Source organism: Hyla sarda, chromosome 2, assembly GCF_029499605.1.
Source record: "Hyla sarda isolate aHylSar1 chromosome 2, aHylSar1.hap1, whole genome shotgun sequence".
NCBI classification, from domain to species: domain Eukaryota; kingdom Metazoa; phylum Chordata; class Amphibia; order Anura; family Hylidae; genus Hyla; species Hyla sarda.
In genome coordinates, this window is record NC_079190.1 from 458,649,876 (window position 1) to 458,674,739 (window position 24,864).

Sequence of the window (24,864 nt, forward strand, 5' to 3'; positions counted from 1 at the left end):
GCTGCAGCATCAGAACGGTATCCCCAAACAAAGGTCTAATTTGTGACGTTGCCACACGTTGGAATTTCACCATCCATATGTTGGACTGACTGTACGAACAGAGAAACGCCATCACCAATTTCTTGCCATCACCAATTTCTTGGCAGCTCAGACGTGACACCTGCCGTTTGCTCAGGCCCTTTGAGGAAGCCACATTATTAGTAAGTTGCCAGGATTATTGGATGAACAACATCATTCCACTGCTTCATTTCTTACAACACGTGTTGGAAACGATGGCTGGTCAGGGAACTGGAGACGTGGCGCCAACATCTCACGGCCACATGAGCCCTGTGGGGGTTGAACTGGAGGAGAAGGAGGGGGAGGGGCACAGTGGAGCACAGTTTGGGTTTCGCCAAATGAGTTGTTTTTCTAGCAATCTGACAAGAGAGGAGGAGCAGGAGCAGCCAGTGGGTTAGTAGGTTATGAGGAAGACGAGACAGAGGACCCAGACACTCCGTGGCAGTATGCGGTGGAGATGGATGCAGGGAGTCCCTCCAAGTCACTTTCACAAATGGCATGATGCATGCTCACTTGCTTGCATAAAGACAGCCGAATTGTCACCATCCGGCAGCGGGATGACTTCTGGATCTCCACCTTATTGGACCCTCGCTTCCGCAACAAAATAGGGGCCTGTTTTACACCCACTAAGAGGGAGAACAAAGTGACCTACTAAAGAGGCATCCTATGTAGTCAGTTGGCCGATGCCTATCGGCGCCATCCCCCATCCTCTCGCAGGTCTGAATCAGGGGGCCTCACCTTCCACTGCCATGGCTGCTGGGAGGGGTGGGGTGGCAGGAGCAGTACCAGCTCCATCAGCAGCAGCCTGAGTCTACAGTCACTGATGAGTAGCTTTCTTCAAACCAGGATAGTGAAGCAACTCATCAGCAGCAGGTACACCTGGAGCATGACCTGAGCCAGCAGGTGGTGGCATACCTTGACATGCCCATGCCAACACACCTTGAAGATCCGCTGGACTTCTGGGCAGCCAAACTTGATTTGTGGCTGCAACTAGATGAGTTTGCCCTGGAAAAGCTGTCCTGCCCGGCCAGTAGTGTGCCATCAGAGCGGATGTTTTGTCTGTCGGGGACCATAGTCACCCCAAGGAGAACTCGTCTGTCCATGAAAAATGTGGAGAGACTGACCTTTGTGAAGATGAATCAGGCATGGATCAGCCAGGATTTCCAACCACCAAAACCTGATACATGAGAGTATATTGACCATGGTGCCACACCAACACTTCACAAATATGGATAGTACCAAACAGATTTAAGGCACTGCTCCCCAGTTACAAACATTCCTCCGAATCAGACCTTTTTTCACCCACCTTCGTCACCGGGTACTGGTATTGCCACCCACCGCACCACTCTGTCACCTGGTCACTTTCAGGACTCCTGATGCTTCTGCTGCCACCTCCAGGTTGTCTCATTCAGCCACTATATGGTCTATTCTCATGCTTCAGCCAACTCCAGGCTGTGTCATTCAGCAACTACTTGGTTTAGTGAATCTGCTGGGCCTAGGACATTACCTATATATACATATTTATGGTAGCACTAGGTACTATACATCTTCAATGGAAATTTCAAAATTCATCTTTCATTCTTAGATATTGTGAGGCCCTATTGTCTCCTCATCTGCCGCCAACTCCTGGCTGTGCCATTCAGGCACTATATGGTCTCCTTATGTTTCAGCCAATTTCAGGCTGTGCCTTTCAGCCACTATATGGTCTCTTCATGCTGCCACAAACTCCAGGCTGTGCCTCTCAGCCACTATATGATCTCCTCATGCTTCAGCGATCTCCAGGCTGTGCCATTCAGACACTATATGTCCCCTCATGCTTCCGCTACCTCCAGGCTGTGCCATTCAGACACTATATGGTCTCTTCTCATGCTTCAGCCATCGCCAGGCTGTGCCATTCAGCCACTATATGGTCTTCTCATATTGATCCCACCTCCAGGCTATGTCATTGTGCTGCCATGTGACATGTGACTCCTTGGTAGATTTGGTCCTTTGTACCCACACGCCGGGGCCCGGGACACAAAAACCTGGGAGTTAAAATTTCAATCTCAAAATCCTCAATTTCAATTTAAACATATTAAAAATCTTAAATTTCAATGGTCTCTTCATGCTTCTGCCAACTCCAGGCTGTGCCATTCAGACACTATATGGTCTCTTCATGCTTCTGCCAACTCCAGGCTGTGCCATTCAGACACTATATGGTCTCCTCATGCTTCAGCCAACTCCAGGCTGTGTCATTCAGCCACTATATGGTCTCCTCATGCTTCAGCCAACTCCAGGCTGCGTCATTCAATATAGGGTTTTCTGATGCTGCTGGGCCTAAAAACTTTTATGGTAGCACTAGCTACCCTAAATCTTCAATTTAAATGTCAAAATTGATCTTTTAATCTTAGGGATTGTGAAGCCCTAGTGTCTACTCATGCTGCTTCCAGCTCCAGGCTGTGTCATTCAGCAACCATATGGTCTCCTCTTGCTTCAGCCAACTCCAGGCTGTGCCATTCAGACACTATATGGTCTCTCTTCATGCTTCAGCCCACTCCAGGCTGTGCTATCCAGCCACTATATGGTCTCCTCATTCTTCAGCCAACTCCAGGCTGTGTCATTCAGCCAATATATGGTTTACTGATGCTGCTGGGCCTGGGTCTGGGCCAAATTTTTTTTTATGGTAGCATTAGCTACCCTGAATCTTCAATTAAAATTTCAAAATTCATCTTTTAATCTTAGGGATTGTGAAGCCCTAGTGTCTACTCATGCTGCTGCCAACTCCAGGCTGTGTCATTCAAACACTATATGGTCTCCTCATGCTTCAGCCAACTCCAGGCTGTGTCATTCAGCCAATATATGGTTTACTTATGCTGCTGGGCCTGGGCCTAAATTTTTTTTATGGTAGCACTAGCTACCCTAAATCTTCAATTTAAATTTCTAAATTTTCTTTGAATCTTAGGGATTGTGAAGCCCAAGTGTCTACTCATGCTGCTGCCAACTCCAGGATGTGCCATTCAGACACTGTATGGTCTCCTCATCCTTCAGCCACATCCAAGCTGTTTCATTCAGCCACTATATGTTTTTTTCATGCTGCCAACATCTCCACGCTGTGTCATTCAGCCACTATATGGTCTCCTCATGCTTCAGCCATATCCAAGCTGTGTCATATAGCCACTATATGGTCTCCTCATGCTGCCAACACCTCCATGCTGTGTCACTTAGCCACTGTATGGTCTCCTCATGCTGCCAACACCTTTACGCTGTGTCACTCAGCCACTATATGGTCTCCTCATACTAATGCCAACTCCAGGCTCTGTCATTGTGCTGCTTTGCGGCAGTGATCCTAAAAGCGATGCCTGTAATCTGCATGTCATTCTGAATAACAGTATTATTTCACTACCCCAGCACACTCCATATGCGTGTTAGAACAAAGCAAAGTGTTCTTCACCCCTATTGAGGCTCTCTGTAGTCCAGAAATAGCCATTTTTAATATAGATTCACCGCAAATAAATTCTGATCGACACAAATTTTTTCAAAAAATTCAGCGAATCGTCCAAATCTAATTTTTCAAAAGTTCGCTCATCTGCAATTGCACCTTAAACACCACAGGTACACCAACTACTAACAACCAGACACGCTACCCAGATGTATCCCATGGGACATAAACTATTATGATCAATAGTGCACCTCCTTGTTGCTATGTGCCAATCAAGGAAAGTGAGGTCCAACTCCTCCTACCATGATACTGTTCTTGGTGATCGGGGGCACTCCTACCAGCAGTCTACAGGCCCAAAGACATTACATGTTCCTAGATATCACAAGTATATTATACTTTTCTGGGCAGTAATATTTTTTCTTTTTAGGGTCATTATCATAATTCCAACATATTTGGAAACCTTACAATATGTGCCATTATCATATACAGATATTCAGCAATAAATAACAGCAATAAATGATCATCAATAAATAACACAACACAATTAAATGAATAAACAAGAGCTTATATTGCTACACTATACTGATGCAAAAGTACAAAAAAAATTGTTCTGGAATGTCAGGATGAAAACTCCCCAAATTCTGTGTGATCCTGAAGGTAAAAATTTGTCCTGGTCCTGAAGGGTATAAGTTACCAAAGTGATCCAAGGCTGTAAGATCAATATACTAATAAGGTGCATTTCTTGTATAGAGGTCATGCTATGTAGTAATCCAGAAAGGCCCCCCCATCTCTTCTGTACAGGGGTGTGCTATGATTTAGTAAGCTGCTAATAGTTGCCTATGATCGACTACAAGCATCACGTCTGTTGATTTTATCACCTTCATGTTAGATTCTTGTGTGAAAACTGTCACCTTCGTGTTATCTCATTACGATAATGTACTAGGCTACAAAACCAATGTTTAGAGTTTACAGCTCATTAACCTAAAACCATTGTAAATGGTCTCTGACCAATATTTTCTCTCCTCACGTGTAAAGCTCGCCACAGACACCTCCATTATCTTTTGTCCATTATTCCTGATACCTCAATAAAATTAATAGGGTATCCAGTTTTATGTAAATAAAGCTTAATCACTATCTAAATGAAAAGTCTTACAACTTTCTAATATACTTTATAAGTTGGTTGCTTTCAATAAATAAGAACACTCATGTTAACATTTAGATGCAGCTCCTTCCTAGCCTACTAGCACCAGGGAACTTTTAGGTAATGGGTTGATGAGGGTAGTAGTCCCTGATAGGTGGCTTGAGTGGTGAAACCCTTTATGCCTTTGTGACACCACAATGTCCTTTTTCTATAAATGTGCAACACAGAAAGAGAAACACAGCCGCACATTCACCATTTGAAATTTGATCTACTTGCTTCTCAGCATAATTTCAAAAACTAACAGGTTGTTAGTATACATTTTGATCAAAAAGTACAAGCCCACTTGCCACGTCAAGGCCGCCTCGTTAGAGTGGGTCCCTAACCTGACACTGGCGTAGCTCCCGGTGGCGACCACTGCCTCCGAGACCCCATGCCTAACGAGGGGAGCGACCCAGTGGCCAGGCAGCCCCACTACTGCCCGACCAAGCCCCTGGCTCTGGGACACTCCACCACACAGACAAAGCATCACAGAAACAATGGCCGCCACAGCCCCCCCCCCCCCCGTCCCCCCCGTTGGGCATGGGGTCTCGGAGGCAGTGGTCGCCAGCAGGTGGTATGCCAGTGTCAGGTTAGGGACCCACTCTAATGAGGTGGCCTTGACGTGGCGAGTGAGCTTGTACTTTTTGATCAAAATGTATACTAACAACCTGTTAGTTTTTTAAATTATGCTGAGAAGAAAGTAGATCAAATTACAAATGGTGGATGTGCGGCTGTGTTTCTCTTTTTGTGTTGCACATTTGTAGTTTCTCCCTTCTTCCATGGCCAGCACTCCACTCCACCCATTTGTCCCAGGCACTTTTAATTAGCAGGAAACTGCATAAGGGTTTCCTCCTACCATTCTCCCAGCCCTCTGGCAGTGAGCACATGGTAGGTTTCATACTGGTGTGGTTCTCTGTGGCGGCCATTGTTTCTGTGATGCTTTGTCTGTGGGGTGGAGTGGCACAGAGCCAGGGGCTTGGTTGGGCAGTAGTGGGGCTGCCTGGCCACTGGGTCGCTCCCCCCATTGGGCATGGGGTCTCGGAGGCAGTGGTCGCCGCTGGGTGCTACGCCAGTGTCAGGTTAAGGACCCACTCTAACGAGGTGGCCTTGACGTGGCGAGTGGGCTTGTATACTAACAACCTATTAGTTTTTGAAATTATGCAGAGAAGCAAGTAGATCAAATTACAAATGGTGGATGTGCGGCTGTGTTTCTCTTTTTGTGTTGCACCTTTTTCTATAAAGCTGTTCCCCCTAAGCAAAGCCTTCTCTGACCCTTATTCTTGATTAAAATATCTCTTTATTGGTATGCATTAAAATTATAAAATATACATTACCCCTTATACTAAGATGTAAAATAAGTGACACACACAAATTCACATTTCACATCCCACCACCTGATTATACTTAAAATAAACTAGTAAGCGGTCTAATGTTACTTTTTATAATATGAACTCTCGTCAGCGTAAGGTCAACCTGTAGTAACCATATATTGCAAAATTAACAAAATGAACCAATACGGACAGGTATCAATAGACGGGGTACAATACTACCCTCCCGCCTAATTTACATACAGAAGGGGACAATCCATTATGTCCTCACCCTGTATAAAACCTCTCCTCTGATAATAGAAAGGGGCCATTCCTTCTGTTCCTTTTGAACAAATGGATTAAATGGTAAAGTTATTTATTTTTAATCTTCCCACGTGGTGTTTATTGGTTAAGTTTGATTACTGTGGTGAATTGATCTATTTATCTGGCATACAGTCCCTTTCTGTTGACAGAGGAGAGGATTTATACAGGGTGAGGACATAATGGATTGTCCCTTTCTGTATGTAAATTGGGCTGGAGGGTAGTATTGTACCACATCTATTAATATCTGTACGTATTGATTGATTTTGTAATATATGGTTACTACAGGTTGACCTTATGCTGACTTGATTTCATATCATAAAGGGTAACATTAGACCGCTCTCTGGTTAATATCAAGTATAATTAGGTGGTGGGATGTGATATATGAATTTGTGTGTGTGGCACTTATTTCACATCTTAGTATAAGGGGTATTGTATATTTTATCATTTTAATGCATACCAATAAAGAGATATTTTAATAAAAAATAAGGGTCAGAGAGAGCCGTGAGAATTAATGAAATTGGACCCTATGGTTTATCTATTTTTGGTGCTGTGAAGTACCCTAAGCAAAGCCCAAGAAAAATATTTCTGTAACCACGGGTTTGGAAAACATCTGTAAGCTTTACTGAACTCCTAAGTATTATACAGGGCAGATACTTTGGAATGTTACTTGGCTTTGGTTCAGTACAGAAGAGGCTTCCGGCGAAACGCGTCAGAGTTGTGGAGGTGGACTGGGGTGAGTCCTGTGCCAGCTTCTACTAAAGTTTTCTGTTTCCTTTACCTTCATTTCTTAACATTACTGCCAGTTGCTAGTTACTATCTTTGCTGCTTTTTGGTTGCTGTTAGTTACTGTATATGCCTTTAGCACTTAAGACACATATTTGACTGTCTAGCAAACCTTATAACAGTACACCCACCTGAGATTAGTGCGGCATTGTAGCTGGTACAGCTGTGCAGGGCAACCACACATCTAGTTTAGATAATACTTGATAGCTAGATAGGTTTCCTCTATGGATAGGTCCCCAGTCAGTGGATTCCCCATGTAGGCAGCCCCAGTAGATAGTTTCTCCATTGCTATGATTGAGGAAAAAAAAAAAAAAAACATACTCACCCTGGCTTCCCTGCAGTCAACCATGCTCTTCTATCGTCATGCCTCAGCCAGCTTCATATCTGCAGCAACTAGGGGTCTTGGCACATCCTTTGGGATGCACCTGCATAGGATGAATAATGTCATCCAATGCTTGTACATCCCTAAGAGACACTTCACACCTCTAATAGCTAAAAGCATAAAGCAGCCTCTGGCCTAGAAGATGAGAGCCACTTTAGCTGTAAGTGCATCCTCAAGATGCACTTACAATTTAAAGGTGCATTCACAAAATAAATCTACCATAAAACTGTATAAGCATCCTGAGGAATGTGTATGGGGACTTCCCAACTCTCCATTGACAGATGATGTTGGGATAGAGAAGGGGCAGGTATGTTGACTTTTAACTGCCCGACCTTTCTGTTTTCAGAAAGTTACACTATTGCAATAGGAGGTTAACCCATCCTCTCTCCATTGAGAACGCATAAATGTTTAGCGGTGCTGAACAATCATGTGTATCAGCAGCTACTGAAGGTCACTTTAAGATAGACTAATTTTGAGAGAATATAGGTTGTTACTTCTAGTATCCTGCCTACTAGGAAACAAATTGTGGATAATAAATTATAAACAGACAGTCACCCTGATTCCTTTCTTCATTCATTTGCATGATCATGTGGAAATAAAATGAAGGAAAACAAAGCAGGCAGTTTGCAGTGACGTTCCCACTCATGGATATCGCACATGCGTTTCCACTAATAGAGTGTAATTAATTGTTGATTAATTGCAGCAGCCGATGACATTGACCCCAATTTAGCGATAACAAAAAGCAATTAAAGAACCATTTGAAACAAATGCATAACAAGCACAAAACACTAGAACTTAACGCAAGGACTGATATTTTGATATTTAGTTTTTGAAACAGTCACCCCTAGTGAGAGTGAAACAATATTTCAGAAGAGATTTCAGAAGGAATCCTATCAATAATGCACTTTTTGCCACCTAAAAAAAATTCATTATCATCATGACTTTTTCAGAGGTAGGTTTCTAGCACGTTAACATTTTTTGCAAACAAGGACAGCCTTTCCAGGATAGATAACAACTAGTGGACTTGCCCCTGATTGGGAGCATACAGGCTTGCTATTGTGAAGGTGTGTGTCTGGGAGAGAAGTGGGAAATAGGAGGAATAGGAAAAATAGGAAAAGAGGGGAATTTCTTGAGAAATTTAGCCATGTCGGCTTGTTTTTTTTCCAGGTCCCGGGGAGTCAGCGGGGTCCTGGTAAGTTCCCCTACCGACTTTGCCCATTTTTGTGCTGAAGAAGAGGCAGTGATAGGTGTCAGGAGCGTGCTAGGATGGAGAGCTGCAGGCTCACGCGTCCATCTCAGTCCGTGGCTAGGCTCCGCCCCCTCTAGTACGTTCACATTTTTTGAGAATATAATAATAATAATTTATTTATATAGCGCCTACAGATTCCGCAGCGCTTACAATTATGGGGTACAAACAAAGACAAGTATCAGACATAATATTACACAATAACTATTCAAACAAGAGGTGTGGGGATATGTTGAGGATATGTTGAGGCCAATTAAAGAATGTTATAGGCCTGTCTGAAGAGATGTGTTTTCAGGCCACGTTTGAAACTATGGATGTTGTTGTTGAGTCTGAGGGATTGAGGGATAGCATTCCAGAGAATCGGTGCAGCACAAGTGAAGTCTTGGAGACGGGAGTGAGAAGTTCGGATTATAGAAGATGTTAGTGTGAGATCATTAGCAGATCAGAGAGAACGTGTAGGATGGTAGACAGAGATGACAGAGGAGATGTAGGGAGGTGCAGCATTGTGGAGAGCTTTGTGTGTGAGACTGAGGATTTTGTACTGTATTCTGGACTGAATTGGCAACCAGTGTAGTGACTGGCACAGGGAGGAGGCGTCGGTATAGCGGCTGGAGAGGAAGAGGAGTCTGGCTGCGGCATTAAGGATGGACTGAAGAGGAGAGAGTTTGGAGAAAGGAAGGCCTATTAGTAAAGAGTTACAGTAGTGGAGGCGGGAGTGAATCAAAGCAATAATGAGAGTTTTAGCAGTTTCAGTAGTGAGAAATGGGCGGATTCTGGAAATGTTTTTGAGATGCAGGTGACAAGAACGTGAAAGGGACTGAATATGGGGAGTGAAAGACAGATCAGAGTCAAGTATAACTCCAAGACAGCGAGCCTGCTGCCCGGGAGTTATGGTAGTACCACATACCGAGATGGAAATGTCAGGGTTAGGTACAGTATCAGTTGATGGAGAAAAGACAAGAAGTTCTGTTTTAGAAAGATTTAGTTTCAGATATAAAGAGGACATGATGTTTGAGACAGCAGAGAGACAGTCACTGGTATTCTGTAGGAGTGCAGGGGTGATGTTGGAGGAAGAGGTATAGAGTTGGGCGTCATAAGCATAGAGGTGGTACTGGAAACCAAATCTACTGATTGTTTTTCCAATGGGGGATGTGTAGAGTGAAAAGAGTAGAGGACCCAGGACCGATCCCTGGGGAACCCCGACAGCAAGGGGAAGAGGAGAAGAAGTAGAGCCAGAAAACGAGACACTAAAGGAGCGGCCAGAGAGATAGGAGGAAAACCAGGGGAGAGCAGAGTCCTTGAGACCGATGGAGCGGAGACTACTGAGGAGGAGTTGGTGGTCCACAGTGTCAAAAGCCGCAGAGAGGTCCAAGAGAATCAGTAAAGAGAAATTGCCATTTGATTTGGCCGCTAGAAGATCGTCAGTGACTTTGGTTAGGGCCGTTTCTGTGGAGTGAAGGGAGCGGAAACAAGACTGTAAGGGGTCAAGGAGAGAGTTCTCGGAGAGATAGCGAATAAGGCGGGAGTAGACCAAGTGTTCCAGGAGTTTTGAGATAAAGGGGAGATTATCTGAACATCCACAGCAAAAATGTGAAAGCAAAACTCAATCATGGATCCTCATGCAGAGCCCTATTGTCATTCAGTGGAGCCAATCCATGGTGTTCCCAAGTGGAATCCAGAGCAATAGTGAACACGCTGTGGATTTATAAATCTTCAATACATTTACTACTTTACATGCAGATATTTTATAAAGAATATGAATGGGGATAAAATACAATATTCACTTGAATTACCAGCACAAAGTCAGTGGATTCTGTCAGGCTTAAAAGGGTATTCCGCCCCTAGACATCTTATCCCCTATCCAGCGGCGGGAACCCCGCGATCTCCCTGCTACACCCAACCTTCATTTAGAGCATTGGGTGCAGTGCCGGAGGCTTGTGACGTCACGGCCATGCCCCCTCAATGCAAGTCTATTGGGAGGGGCGTGATGACCTTCACGCCCCCTCCCATAGGTTTGCATTGAGGGGGAGTTGCTGTGACGTCACGAGCAGGGTGTGACCATGACGTCATGAGCCTCCGCCCCACATCGCCAGTCATCCGGCTCTGTGCACCCCACATCAGAAGAGGATAAGATGTCATGGGGCGTGGTACCCCTTTAAGGTCTTAATTCCAACATAATCCCAAACTTTCTCGGTTTTGTTGCACTTTATAGCATATGTGATCCTTTACTTTTTTGTACATAAATCAGTGAGCAAATGCAACTTTGCACATGTTTTTTTTAGCAGACGTTTTTCTCGCTTTTTATAAGCCAGCAACCTCTTCCCTGTTTGCAGAAGCTTAAAAAAAAATGTTTTAAAGGAGAAGTCCCATTCAGATGTTTTTTTGTACCATTATTCCCGGGCTGCCGGCATCTAAAACAACAAACTGGACACACCTGCTGTCGCTCTCTTGGGCCCCCCAGTATCCCCCCTCCAGTCCTCTGCCGCCGTCTTCTTCCTGGTTGCCTGTGGTCAATGCATCACACTGCTGATCAGCAAAATCACCGACCCCAGCATTGTCCCGCCTCAGCTGGCAATAGTCTGAGGGGTAGTGTAATACGTTGAGCCCCGACACTGTGGAGGGAAGTCTTTGGTCTGTATTTCACCACGGTCACCTCCTGTGAGACCCTTGTGTAGTTAATCTCTGTAATTTGGACACTAAGGATTTCTTCTGCTTCAGACATCTTCACAAACACATGCCAAAGTACTAAAGAGTCATTCCTACAAAAGTGTAAAAAGTGTTACTTAAAGGGGTAATAACTAAATTCTGCTTTTCCTGAATCCTAAGTTGTACCACCAAAGCTGTACTGTTCCAAGCTACCTTTAAAGAGTACCTGTCACCAAACTAAACTTTTAATATATTGTTCCTTATGTAATTATAAGACACTTTACTATTTACTTGCTGTTAAAATTCTCAACCTACATATGTTTTTAATGTGATTGAAAAAATGGCCACTAGGTGGCTCTGTTGCCGCTTGTCAAACAGTTAGTTTGGTCTCCTCCCGGCCTGGCAGGAGACCGAACTCAGGAAGTGCGGGAGGGGCATGGAGAGGCACAGCTCTCACAGGCTTCAGTGATATTGAGCCTGCTGGGGAACACCCACTTTCTCCTGCTGGGAGCTCACAACATGTGAGCAAGTGGAAAGGTATGATACAGAGCTTTTTTAAAGTTCGGAAAAAAAATGTTAAGGGCAGGAAGGGTGTTAGGAGTAGTTATGGAATATAATCTGAGTTTAGAAAATATGGTTTGATGACAGGTACTCTTTAACCCCTTAACGACGCAGGACGTATATTTACGTCCTGCGCCGGCTCCCGCGATATGAAGCGGGATCGCGCCGCGATCCTGCATCATATCGCGTCGTTCCCGGCGCTCATCAACGGCCGGGACCCGCGGCTAATACCACACATCGCCGATCGTGGCGATGTGCGGTATTAACCCTTTAGAAGCGGCGGTCAAAGCTGACCGCCGCTTCTAAAGTGAAAGTGACCCGGCTGCTCAGTCGGACTGTTCGGGTCCGATCGACGAATGACTGCTCCGTGCCTGAGATACAGGCAGGAGCAGTCAAGCGCCGATAATGCTGAGTGATCAGCATAGGAGATCAGTGTGTGCAGTGTTATAGGTCCCTATGGGACCTATAACACTGCAAAAAAAAAGTAAAAATAAAGTGTTAATAAAGGTCATTTAACCCCTTCCCTAATAAAAGTTTGAATCACCCCCCTTTTCCCATAAAAAAAATAAAACAGTGTAAAAAAATAAATAATTAAACATATGTGGTATTGCCGTAAATGTCCGAACTATAAAAATATATCATTAATTAAACCACACGGTCAATGGCGTACGCGCAAAAAAATTCCAAAGTCCAAAAAAGCGTATTTTGGTCACTTTTTATACCATTAAAAAAATGAATAAAAAGTGATCAAAAAGTCCAATCAAAACAAAAATCATACCGATAAAAACTTCAGATCACGGCGCAAAAAATGAGTCCTCATACCGCCCTGTATGTGGAAAAATAAAAAAGTTATAGGGGTCAGAAGATGACATTTTTAAATGTATAAATTTTCCTGCATGCAGTTATGATTTTTTCCAGAAGTGCGACAAAATCAAACTTATATAAGTAGGGTATCATTTTAACCGTATGGACCTACAGAATAATGATAAGGTGTAATTTTTACCGAAATATGCACTGCGTAGAAACGGAAGCCCCCAAAAGTTACAAAATGGCGTTTTTTTTTCGATTTTGTCGCACAATGATTTTTTTTTTTCGTTTTGCCGTGCATTTTTGGGTAAAATGACTAATGTCACTGCAAAGTAGAATTGGCGACGCAATAAATAAGCCATAATATGGATTTTTAGGTGGAAAATTTAAAGGGTTATAATTTTTAAAAGGTAAGGAGGAAAAAACGAAAGTGCAAAAACGGAAAAACCCTGAGTCCTTAAGGGGTTAAGTACTTGTATTATATTGCATGAAGCATTAAGTAAAGTTCAAGTTGCATACCGGAACACTGGCTTTCAGAAGTCTTATTCCTAAGCTTTATGTGCTGGAACAGCATTACATGGAAAAGGTATGTGGGACACAGAAGGGACATTGGGGGATTAACACCATTCAGCTATGTGGCACAATCATTAAAAAACTACTACCCTTATGGTACCCATTCAGTGCTTACTACACAAATTTCTTGTACACGATCATAACACATCCCCTGCTTGAGTTGAGGGAGCATTCTGCTAGGTTAATGTTGTTAGGACATTTGATAGATACCGTAATTTAAAAATAAATAATTCTAATGCCAGTTTTGCATTGTATAAAAGGTGTTTGTGAAATTAGAAAATGGGGGAGCACATTTTCTCCAGAAAGACTTCATGGATGTTTGGCTGTTAGCTCTCTCGTGTATCTCCATCTAAAAGGAGCCAAGATGCCGGTTTGTAGGGGTAATTTTGAAATGCAATGAATGTTCCTAAATGTGTGGAATCCAGTTTAGCAACAACAAATGCACAGATCAGACTATAAACGCTGAACATGTTTAAGGTTTTTATGGACGCTGGAATCAGAATTTCCTGTTTCTGGCGAGAAAATTCTGTTGTCTGCACAGTGTAGCGGAATCCCATTGAAATCAATGGGACCCTGCTGCTGTGGAATTACCATGCAGAATTCCAATAAGGAGTTCCGCACGAAAATTCTGCCATGTGAACATGGCCTGAAAAAAGGACTCTTTCAGATGTTGGTTGTTGCAGCTACTGCTTGTGGTTTTTAGGTTCCCAATTTATCCCTGCTGAAATTAAAGTGTGCCTGTCATATTCTTCAAAAAATATTATTGTCTAGCACCAATATTAACCCCTTAAGGACAATGGACGTAGATATGTTATATATACATTATATGAAGTGCGCTAAGGAGTTGTAACCAGGACCCAACGCTAATGCCAGACATCACTGGTCAGGCTGATGTCCAGTATTAACCCTTTAGACACCACGATCAAAGTTGATTGCGGCATATAAAACAGGAGAAAATTTATCCTGGCTAGCTCATCGGGACCACCGCAGTGAAAGTGCGGCATCCCGAACAGCTGAGAGGATGGCAGGAGGGTCCTTATCTGCCTCCTTGCCCTCCAGTCGGTGCTCCGTTGCTCCAGTCAGCCATGGCAGGCTGGAACAGTCGAGCACTGATAACACTGATCAATGCTATGCTATGGCATAGCATTGTTCAAGTGAAACTGTCACGAAGAATATGCTTGTGAAGCTGCACACACTGTGCACTAGGGCTTAATAAGAATATTCTAGGCATACCTTTAGTGGTACACTAGGCTGCTTTATGCTTACAGAATTAAGCTTTATATTAACCTCGGGAGTAAGGCTGACAGTCGGGGAGGAGGGGCCTGTGATCTGCTCTGCTACAGGCTGCACCACCTCTTTCTGTTTACGTTGCACAGTTGATTGACAGCCAAGGCGCGCGAGCATCAGAGCTACACAGGGGAGCCCTGCCTGTCAATCAATTGAACAGCTAAAAAATAGTGTAAAAAAAGTAAAAATATGTAAATAATAGTAAACATATGAGGTATCGCCACATGCGTAAGAGTAAATGTTAATTAAACCGCACGGCCAATGGTGTATACGTAAAAAAAATAGTCCAGAATCTTTAACCTATAAAAGTTGGGCATCATTTTTAGTCATATGAACCTACAGAATAAGATGATGTGTAATTTTTACCGAAAAGTGCACTGCATAGAATCGGAAGCCCCAAAAGTTACAAAGTGGCATTTTTTTTTTCAATCTTTCCCCACAAAGATCTATTTATTTGTTTCCCTGTAGGTTTTGTGGTGAAAACATTGATGTCATTACAAAGTAAAATTTGTGGCACAAAAAACAAGCCCTCATATGGGCCTTTAGGTGGAAAATTGAAATAGTTATGATTTTTAGAAGGTGAGTTGGAAAAAACAAAAGTGAAAAAAACCTGTGGTTACCAGTAGTTACTCCGGTGGAAAACTTTTTTTTTTTTTTTACATCAACTGGTGCCAAAAAGTTATACATATTTGTACATGACTTCTATTTATAAATCTTAATTCTTCCAGTACTTATCAGCTCCTGTATGGTCCACAGGAATTTATTTTCTGTCTGACCACAGTGCTCTCTGCTGACACCTCTGTTCATGTTAGGCCCCGGAGTTCCCCTTTAAATTCTCACAAATACCTTTTATATGTTGCTCACTTGGTTTGTCATTCTGTGCTTTGGAGGGGATGTGTCCTAACACTGCATGATTCATCTTCCTTCCAGAGTGCTGGCTCTCTCCATCCAGTCACTGCAGGCTGCTCTCCAACCGCCTTCCCTCTTTTGCTGTCTGATAGGACAGGAGTGAGCACAGAAGAGTGCTAGTCCCACCCAGCCTTTCTAGACTCTGTCAATACCTGTAGACAAAGATGATGCTGCAGCCAGACAGGATCATTTTCTGGATAGTACTGTACGGGGTGTTTTTTTTTCTATAAGCCATGACTTCTATAAAAAGGAAATAAAATGTTCTACATATAAAACGTTTTGAAATCTATCAATTCCCATTTAATCTCACATGACAAAAACTTTGATGGTCAGATGGGCCCACTTGTGGTTATCTCCTCAGGAGTCCTCTTCAGTTATCATGATAGTTTTGATGGGTCCTCAATGTAAAAACTATTGTCATAAAGCTTGATAACTATTGCATATAAAATGAGTTTATATCGTAACATCTGTAAACTGACAATATAAACAATATTTCTTCTAAGCGAAAGATTTATTGTTGAGTCAATAAAAATGCAGCATTATCGTTCTATGTACTTTCAGCCACAACGTCTGCTCGGTGGTTACTGTTTTGGTGTTGAAGCATATATTTGGGTGCCCCAGTTTTATTTGTACAATGGCATGCAATGTGCAAAGCTCCCAAACTAGTTGTATGGTTTCAAAAATAAGTCATGACCTACTTCTCCTTCCTGACCCAAGGCAAATGACTAACGCGGAGACAGACTGTGACCTGCTTAGACTGGTTTAGTGTGTCAACTGCCACCTGGTTTTATGTCATTGAACATTTAATGAAGCCGTCTAAATCGGACAGAGTTAACCCAGAAACCATGCTACAGTCTTTAGTTGTATTTTTAGGTTAAATCCTGTTAAATACATTAAGCAGCATTTTAAGTGCACCGTGTTTTGAAACTTTGTTAATCCATCTTGTGTCTTTGCTGGCGGTGGAGAATTATTTTGTGCTCTTGTGTCTTTTATTTAGGAATTTTGAGACATACACAGGAATTAGTTGATTGATGACATTTTTTAAGGAATGAGGACTAAAGAAAAGAACCCAAAGGGCAGTGTGTTGTATGCCGTTGCCTGTAACTTACCCTTCGGGGGGGGGGGGGGGGGGATCTAAAATCTGTCTGAGCCCACAAGCTCCCAAATGTCACTGTAGCAACTGGTAAATTGGGCTGGACATACACAGACTATAGCTGTCAGCCAGCAGCTATTCCACCCACCAAAGCAGCTTATTTCCAACAGGAGCAAAGAATCCAGGACGTTAAAATCCAACATACCCAACACTTGTTTCCTCCATACACATTAAAGGGGTACTCCCCTGGAAAACATTTCTTTAAAATCAACTGGTGCCAGGAAGTTAAACAGATTTGTATATTACTTCTATTAAAAAATCTAAATCCTTTCAGTACTTATCAGCTGCTGTATGCTCCACGGGAAGTTATTTTCTTTTTGAATTCCCTGTCTGACCACAGTGCTCTCTGCTGACACCTCTGTCCATTTTAGGAACTGTCCATAGTAGGAGCAAATTCCCATAGCAAACTTATCCTGCTCTGGACAGATCCTAAAATGGACAGAGGTGTCAGAAGAGAGCACTGTGGTCAGGCAGAAAGAAAATTTTCTGTGGGTGGAGCATATAGCAGCTGATAAGTACTGGAAGGATTAATATTTTTTTTAATAGAAGTGATTTACAAATCTGTTTAACTTTCTGGCACCAGTTGATGTAAAAAAAAAAAGTTTTAGGAGGGAGTAACCCTTTAAATGTTCAGTCAATCCCACCAAATCGGTTCTGGATGGCCATCTGTATAGCAGAAGTACAATTGTGGTCTTGACACATAAGTCAATAATCTTTTGGGTAATATTACCCGTAGGTGTGCAGAGGCACATGTCTTTTGGACTTTTATTGCTATCACTATAGGAATGGACATGGTTTTATTGCAGTAACTACTGTATGCACTAGGCTTGGATCTGTAACTATATTTTTGTAGTCAGCTTATAAAAGCACTATAGAACAACTCCACAAAGAGTGTGGGGGATGGGCACTGCACACTATTCCACAGATAAATCCACAAAAGGAAGAAAGAGATGTCTGCACTCACCATTCAAGATGAAAAAGTAGCAGACTTTATTGAAGAGATGTCCATGTGTACAACATACACATTCAATATATTGTCCAGATACAATATAAATTCACCCAGGTGCTGGGAGGGAAAGACAGCTACCAGCCGGCAGCCGGAGCGTAGTAGAATGACTGCGCGGTTTTGCGTCAGTGACGCATCATCTGGTTCCTGATTCCTTGGATTACAACCAGGTATACATGGAAAAGTGGGAAGAGGGGGAGGAGTGACCCTTCACTAAACATAGATACAGGCCCTCATTTACTATTGCAAACCCGACATGTTTTGCCGGGTTGTGCGCCAGATTCTGTCGCATTGCACCAGAAATTCTGTCTGCGCCAGATTTTGCGCCATAATTTGCGCCAGAATTGAAAAAAACCCAACTAACTCTCCATTTTGCTAAGAAAACCCGAAAAATGGCTGCCCGGGAAATGGGCGTGGTCTTCAAAAAGGGGCGTGTTCCCGGCGTTTTCACAAAACCCAACATATTTACTAAGGTTTCCACATAAAATGTGGTGGATTTGAGCTGAGGAAAACCAAACAGATCAGAGCATGTGTAAAAAAAAAGCAAAGTGTGTAGGGAAAGTGGAAACTGTAGGGAAACCTTAGTAAATACCGCAGAAAATAAATTGTAGGGAATTAAAACCCACAAAGAAACCTACACAACACTCTTAGTAAATAAGGGCCACAAGGTATACATGTTAAAACCAGAGAGAAATCTTAAAAAAAAAATGTATCCTGCTATTTTATAGAAAAGAGCTGAAATCATTTCTTTCATTTAGACCTAGGGGGCCTAATGCATTCAATTTCGTAATCCACTTTGCTTCACATTGCAATAATTTTATGTGTCTGTCTACACCTTGCGCTTGTTGTGGAATATGTTGTATGCCTGCGAATTGAATATCCTCAATTTTTCTGTTATGGTAAGCATCTATATGGGATATAAATCTAGTGGCACCTATTTTTGCGCATAGAGAATATAAATGTTCTCGAAATCTAATATTAAGATTTTTTAGTTTTTTATAGGAAAAAAAGCTGCAGGTGCAGACAAGACAATAGACAAAAAAATTAGATCTGCAAAAAATTAATTGATTGACTTTAACAGCATAACTGCCTAGTTGTATAAATATTTTTTTTTATAATGTGTTTACAATAATTGCAATGTCCACAAGGGATATTGCCGACTGGTATATTTTTAGTAAGCCAATTAGATTCAGTATGGGTTTTTAAAACTTTTTTATTTTTAATGTAATTGTGAATTGTTTTATTTTTTTTGAAGGTTATTATCGGTTTGTTTTTAGCTGTTTCATTAAAGGGGTATTCCAGGCCAAAACTTTTTTTTATATATATATATATATATCAACTGGCTCCGGAAAGTTAAACAGATTTGTAAATTACTTCTACTAAAAAAATCTTAATCCCTCCAATAGTTATTAGCTTCTGAAATTGAGTTGTTGTTTTCTGTCTAACTGCTCTCTGATGACTCACGTCCCGGGAGCTGTGCAGTTCCTATGGGGATATTCTCCCATCATGCACAGCTCCTGGGACGTGACATCATCATTGAGCAGTTAGACAGAAAACTTCAGAAGCTAATAACTATTGGAAGGATTAAGATTTTTTAATAGAAGTAATTTACAAATCTGTTTAACTTTCCGGAACCAGTTGATATATATATAAAAAAAAGGTTTTGCCTGGAATACCCCTTTAAGTAGAGGGTCTTGCTCCAGCATGTACCAATTCGAAAGAATGGCGTTTTTTATTATATTATTCATAGGGCTATTATCAAACGAAAAAATAAATTTTTGTCGTTCTTCTTACCTTTTCTTTTAGGTTTGTTAGGAATTAAAAGCTTTTTTCTGTCTCTGTGTTCCGCTCTCAGAAAAGCGTTTTGAATGATAGATTCAGGATATTGTCTCTCCAAAAGTCTTTTTTTCAATTCTTCTGCTTGTGTTTAATATTGGTTATCGCTATTAATTCTTTTTAATCTGATAAACTGTGAATATGGAATATTGTTTTTTATATGGTAAGGATGTGAACTTTGATAATGCAACAGCACAATTTTTGCTATTGTTTTTCTGAAGCCTGTAGTTTTTAGTTTAAGTTCATCTATATTAAGTCCAGAGATTTTAAGAGTTTCCTCCATATTCATGTGTAAATAACATGTTCATGTCATTGTTATTGAGATATTTAACATATTCTTCAAAATCATTTTTATTACCATCCCAAATTATTAAAACGTCGTCCATATATCTCAGGAACCGCTTCACTGCAGCTTTCTTTTATATAGGAAAAAGTAAAAGAAATCTTAATATTAGATTTCGATAACGTTTATATTCTCTATGCACAAAAATAGGTGCCACTAGATTTATATCCCATATACATGCTTACTATAACGGAAAAATTGAGGATATTCAATTCGCAGGTATACAACATATTCCACAACAACCGCAAGGTGTAGACAGACACATAAAATTATTGCAATGTGAAGCAAAGTGGATTACAAAATTGAATGCATTAGGCCCCCTAGGTCTAAACGAAAAAAATTATTTCAGCTCTTTTCTATAAAATAGCAGGATAATTTTTTTTAAAGATTTCTATTTGGTTTTAACATGTATACCTTGTATGTTTGGTGAAGGGTCATTCCTCCCCCACTTCCACCTTTTCCATATATACCTGGTTGTTAATCCAAGGAGTCAGGAACCGGATGATGAGTCACTAACGCGAAACCGCGCAGTCATTGTACTACGCTCCGGCTGCCGGCTGGTAGCTGTCTTTCCCTCCCTGTACCTGGGTGAATTTGTATTGTATCTGGACAATATATCTAATGTGTCCGAATATGTTGTACACACGGACATCTCTTCAATTAAGTCTGCTAGTTTTTCATCTTAAATGGTGAGTGCAGACATCTCTTTCTTCCTTTTGTGGATTTATTTATAAACGCAATATGCTTATTATGTTAGCCTATTCACATTGTTAAAGAAGTACTCCAGGTAAGTGAGATTTATTTCCTATGCTAAGGATAGGGGATAAGTGTCAGATTGTGGGGGATCCAACCGCTGGAGCGCTCGGTGATCTCCTGCCCAGCGCCCCAGCTCTCCTCATTAATGGAGGCATATTGACCACCACACGAAGCATGGCAGACACATCCCCTCCATACATCTCTATGGGAGTGCCAGAGATACCCGAGTACAGAGCTCTGGCTCTCCTACAGAGATGCATGGAGTGGGTCTGTCGGCCACCGCTTTGTACAGTGGTCAACACGCCGCATTCAGGAGGAGAGTCGGGGAGCCGTACAAAAGATTGCAGGGGGTCCTTAGGATACAGGATAAATTTCTCTAACCAGGAAGAATCCTTTAAAAATACATGTTAAATGTTATGCCATGCTATGCAATGTATTCTATCATCAATGCTTTCATGGAGCCCACCTGTACTATATATCCTGTGCATGCTTATATGCATAATATGTTATACTGTATAATGCTTTATTATGCATTTAGTTGGTCGAGGAGTCTAGTGTATGAATCTAAGTTAATTGGGCAATAGTGGGTGATGTATTATTGTAAAGGAGGGAATCAATAGTTAAAGATTCCTAGCAAATGATCTAGGGCAGGCTCATTTAGGGCATGTGGCTCTGCATACCCCATGGGCCAGGCAAGAGTTCTTATGGGTAGCCACAGGCAAAGAATGCAGCCAATCGGCTGGCTTATAGCATCAGTCACTACAGAGGTTGGAGGGGAAATAGAGTAAAACAGCTGAGCACCTGAGACTATAGTTGGAACCCCTAAAAGGAGGGCATGGTAGGGGGAAGGGTAACAGTTGCTGAAGGAAAAGATGGCTGGTTTTTCAAAGTTACTCAGAGGCTTGCAATGAAGGATGTCATACCTAGCAGCTGGCCAAATCAAATGGAGGAATCTATGCAGGAGTCTATACCAGGAGCCTTGCGAGGTTCAGAAGGAGGCCCATGTTTTCCCCTTGAGTAGAGTCCTGGCTGGGACTGCTTGGCTATAGGTATGAGATGAAAATCATGGTTTAATATACCTTTCAGTGGACCAGAGAGAATTTACATGGCACAGTCCACACCTGACTAACATGTAAACCTAGGGAAAGATGTGAAGGTTCACCAGACCGGATTACAAGATGGGTGTTGTGGAGAAGAGACACTACTGCAGCCAGAAATTGGCTGAGTGGGCAGGTCCTGCTACAACTACCGGACATGATAGCAGGCAGAAGCAGTGAGCTGCTGGACCAGAGGGCTTTGGAACAGGAGCAGAGGGGGAACCAGGGTAGGTAAGGGTCATTTGTTTTTTCCCCTTCCATAAATAAATATAATTTCCCCTTAAAATACCCCTTTAAACAGAAAGTAAGGAGATAATACTGCTGGATCCATAGGTAAAACTGTGGGGTGTTTGTACCTTGTACCTCACAGAAGGCTGAAAATATACCCGTCAAAAACTTTTTACATGTCACAGAGACAGACCAAACATTTTGATTGGTTGGGGTCCTTATAATAGGCTTATATCTGGGCCACCTTGTGAAGCTAGAGAGATCTCTGGGAGCTAGGAAGTGAGCCATGCTACCGGGCACTTCTCCTCACTTGTTCTAATGATCGGTGGAAGTTTCAAAACAAAGACCCTAACCAATGAAAAGTTTAATATGTCTCTGTGATATGTCAAAAGTTTTTGAGAGGTATTTTTTTATGGAAAGTATAGCTTTAATATATGTACATGAAAGCTCTCAGGAAGAACCCATAGAAACACCCCCTCGCTACTACAAAAAAATAGCGACTGTCTTTCTGTTGTCTCTTCATGCCTTTCTCGCAACATCATGTGCCATATTCGGCAGTCTCCCCACTAGGCTCTATGCACTCTAGACATTCAAAGATTAGCTGGTAGCTGGTTCACCAACCTCTATGTAACCTCCCCTATTTATAAAACATGGCCGGACCATTGCATCAATAAAGCACTTTCCATTTGTTTCAACCCCATTCCTCAGTCTGTAAGTCCTCGCGAACAGGGCCCTCCTGCTTGAATATTTCGTGTGTAATATTGTAATTGTCTGATACTTGTACCCCCAAAATTGTAACATGCTGCGGAATTTGTTGGTGCTATATTAATAATAATAAATTATTATTAATTATTTTAAAATCAAACATTTTACCCAACAATTTGGCACAAAGTTCAAAAGACATAAGGAAGCATTTACATATAGCAGATTAAAAGACAGCTTAGAGATGTTAACAGGATATGCATTCGAGAATATCACATTTGGGGCATTTACTTAAACAGTCAAATTTTTCGATGGTGTAAAGTCAGGGCCGCTCTAAAGTATAGGAACAGGGATTACTGATGTTCCCTGCTCCTATACAGAGCTTTGAGTGCCGATGCATATTTCGCACCCATTACCACTCATTTTACTTTTACAGGGGAGGGGCACCTCTCATCCGAATCCCCTGAAAGCGGCTGGGGAATTTGAATTTTTCAGGCCCTCCATCTCCGGCACCCTAAGGTAGCTGCCAAAGCTGCCTTATGGCAGCACCGACCCTGTATAAAATTAGATGAGCCAGTAACAATGAGCCAGGTTTATCAAAGTGGCTCAGGCTAATAAATTTGGAGCATTTTTAAACCTATTAGTAAAATTCTTGTGCAATTTTGGTGCAGTGTATGACATCTTAAGACATGTCCCTTTGCTAAAGCCATATCCTCCTTTACTGAAACCATGCCCCTTTTGTTAGGCTCACCAAAAAAGTGTCTAATAGCTGTCAATGGAATAAGCGTCTCACCAATGTGTACAGTAGCCAAGAGACATAAACATGGAGTACAGCATGTGCACCATTTTTTTTTGGTACAGACTATCCCAGAATTTTGGTGCATTTCTTCTGTTAATCTGCATATTGTTGCCAACAATATAAAAAAAAAAACTACAGACCCAGGTTTTATTACAGAGGGCGGTGTGGTTGGAGTTGTATTGTAGTCAACAGCCAATTTACAAGCTTTTCATTATTATAAATTTAGCAATTTTCAGTTTGACTTCTAAATTATTTTTCTGTAGTCAGACTGAGGACCTTTTCAAAGGAGACTTGGCATAAGACAATAAAGGTCTGATTAGTGCAATAAAAATGTGAATAACATTTTTAATATCTTACTTCAGTACTGAGATTTGATATCAATTGAATGTACAGGCCTGAAGCCTGAGGCTGCACTTCAGAAATAATCTAATGACATACTCCCTTCTGATATCTGCCAAGTATTATCTTGTTAATGAGACCTTGTGAGAATGCAAAGGAAAAATATCATACAAGCATCCTACCTACCCAGCTAGAATAGTAGCAGTTATGTAAAGGGGACAGCTGGCCATACTCTTTATAGAAGTGCTAGCTAGGGGATAAGACGCCTGATCGCGGGAGTCCCGCAGCTGGGGACCCCCGGGATCATGCACACGGCACCCCGTTTGTAATCAGTGCCCGGAGCGTGTTCGCTCCGGGTCTGATTATGGTCGACCGCAGGGCCGGAAGCATGTGATGTCACGCCTTCGACCCCGTGTGACATCACGCTCCGCCCCTCAATGCAAGCCGACAGGAGGGGGCGTGATAGCTATCACGCCCCCTCCCATAGGCTTGCATTGAGGGGCGGAGCGTGACGTCACACGGGGGCGGAGACGTGACGTCGCACACCGCCCGCCCTGCGGTCGACCATAATCAGACTGATTATAAACGGGGTGCCGCGTGCATGATCCCGGGCGTCCCCAGCTGCGGGACTCCCACGATCAGGCATCTTATCCCCTATCCTTTGGATAGGGGATAAGATGTTTAAGCACCGGAGAACCCCTTTAATGCGCCAAATGATACAATGTGTTATGAAAGTCTTCAGACTTTCACTTTTATCAAATTTTGTTATGTTGAGGCCTTGTGGTAAAGTCAAAAAATTTTTTTTTTTCCCCATCATGACAAATAAAATAAATAAATAAACAATGTTAGAAATCTTCGCTAAAATTAACTGGAAATAACAAAAATATTTCTGCTGCACTCACTAAAACTTAGTGGCCTCCATAAGTCATGAATGATAATGTGTGGAACAACATGGACTCTACCTTAAGCCGATACCCTGCCAAACTAAGGAATTTGAGGGGGGGGGGAACCTTTGAAAGAGAGGTAACCAAGAACCCAAAGGTCACTCTTGCTGCGCTCTAAAGATACAGTGTGGAGATGGGAGAAACTTCCAGATGGACTTCCATCACTGCAGGACTCCACCAA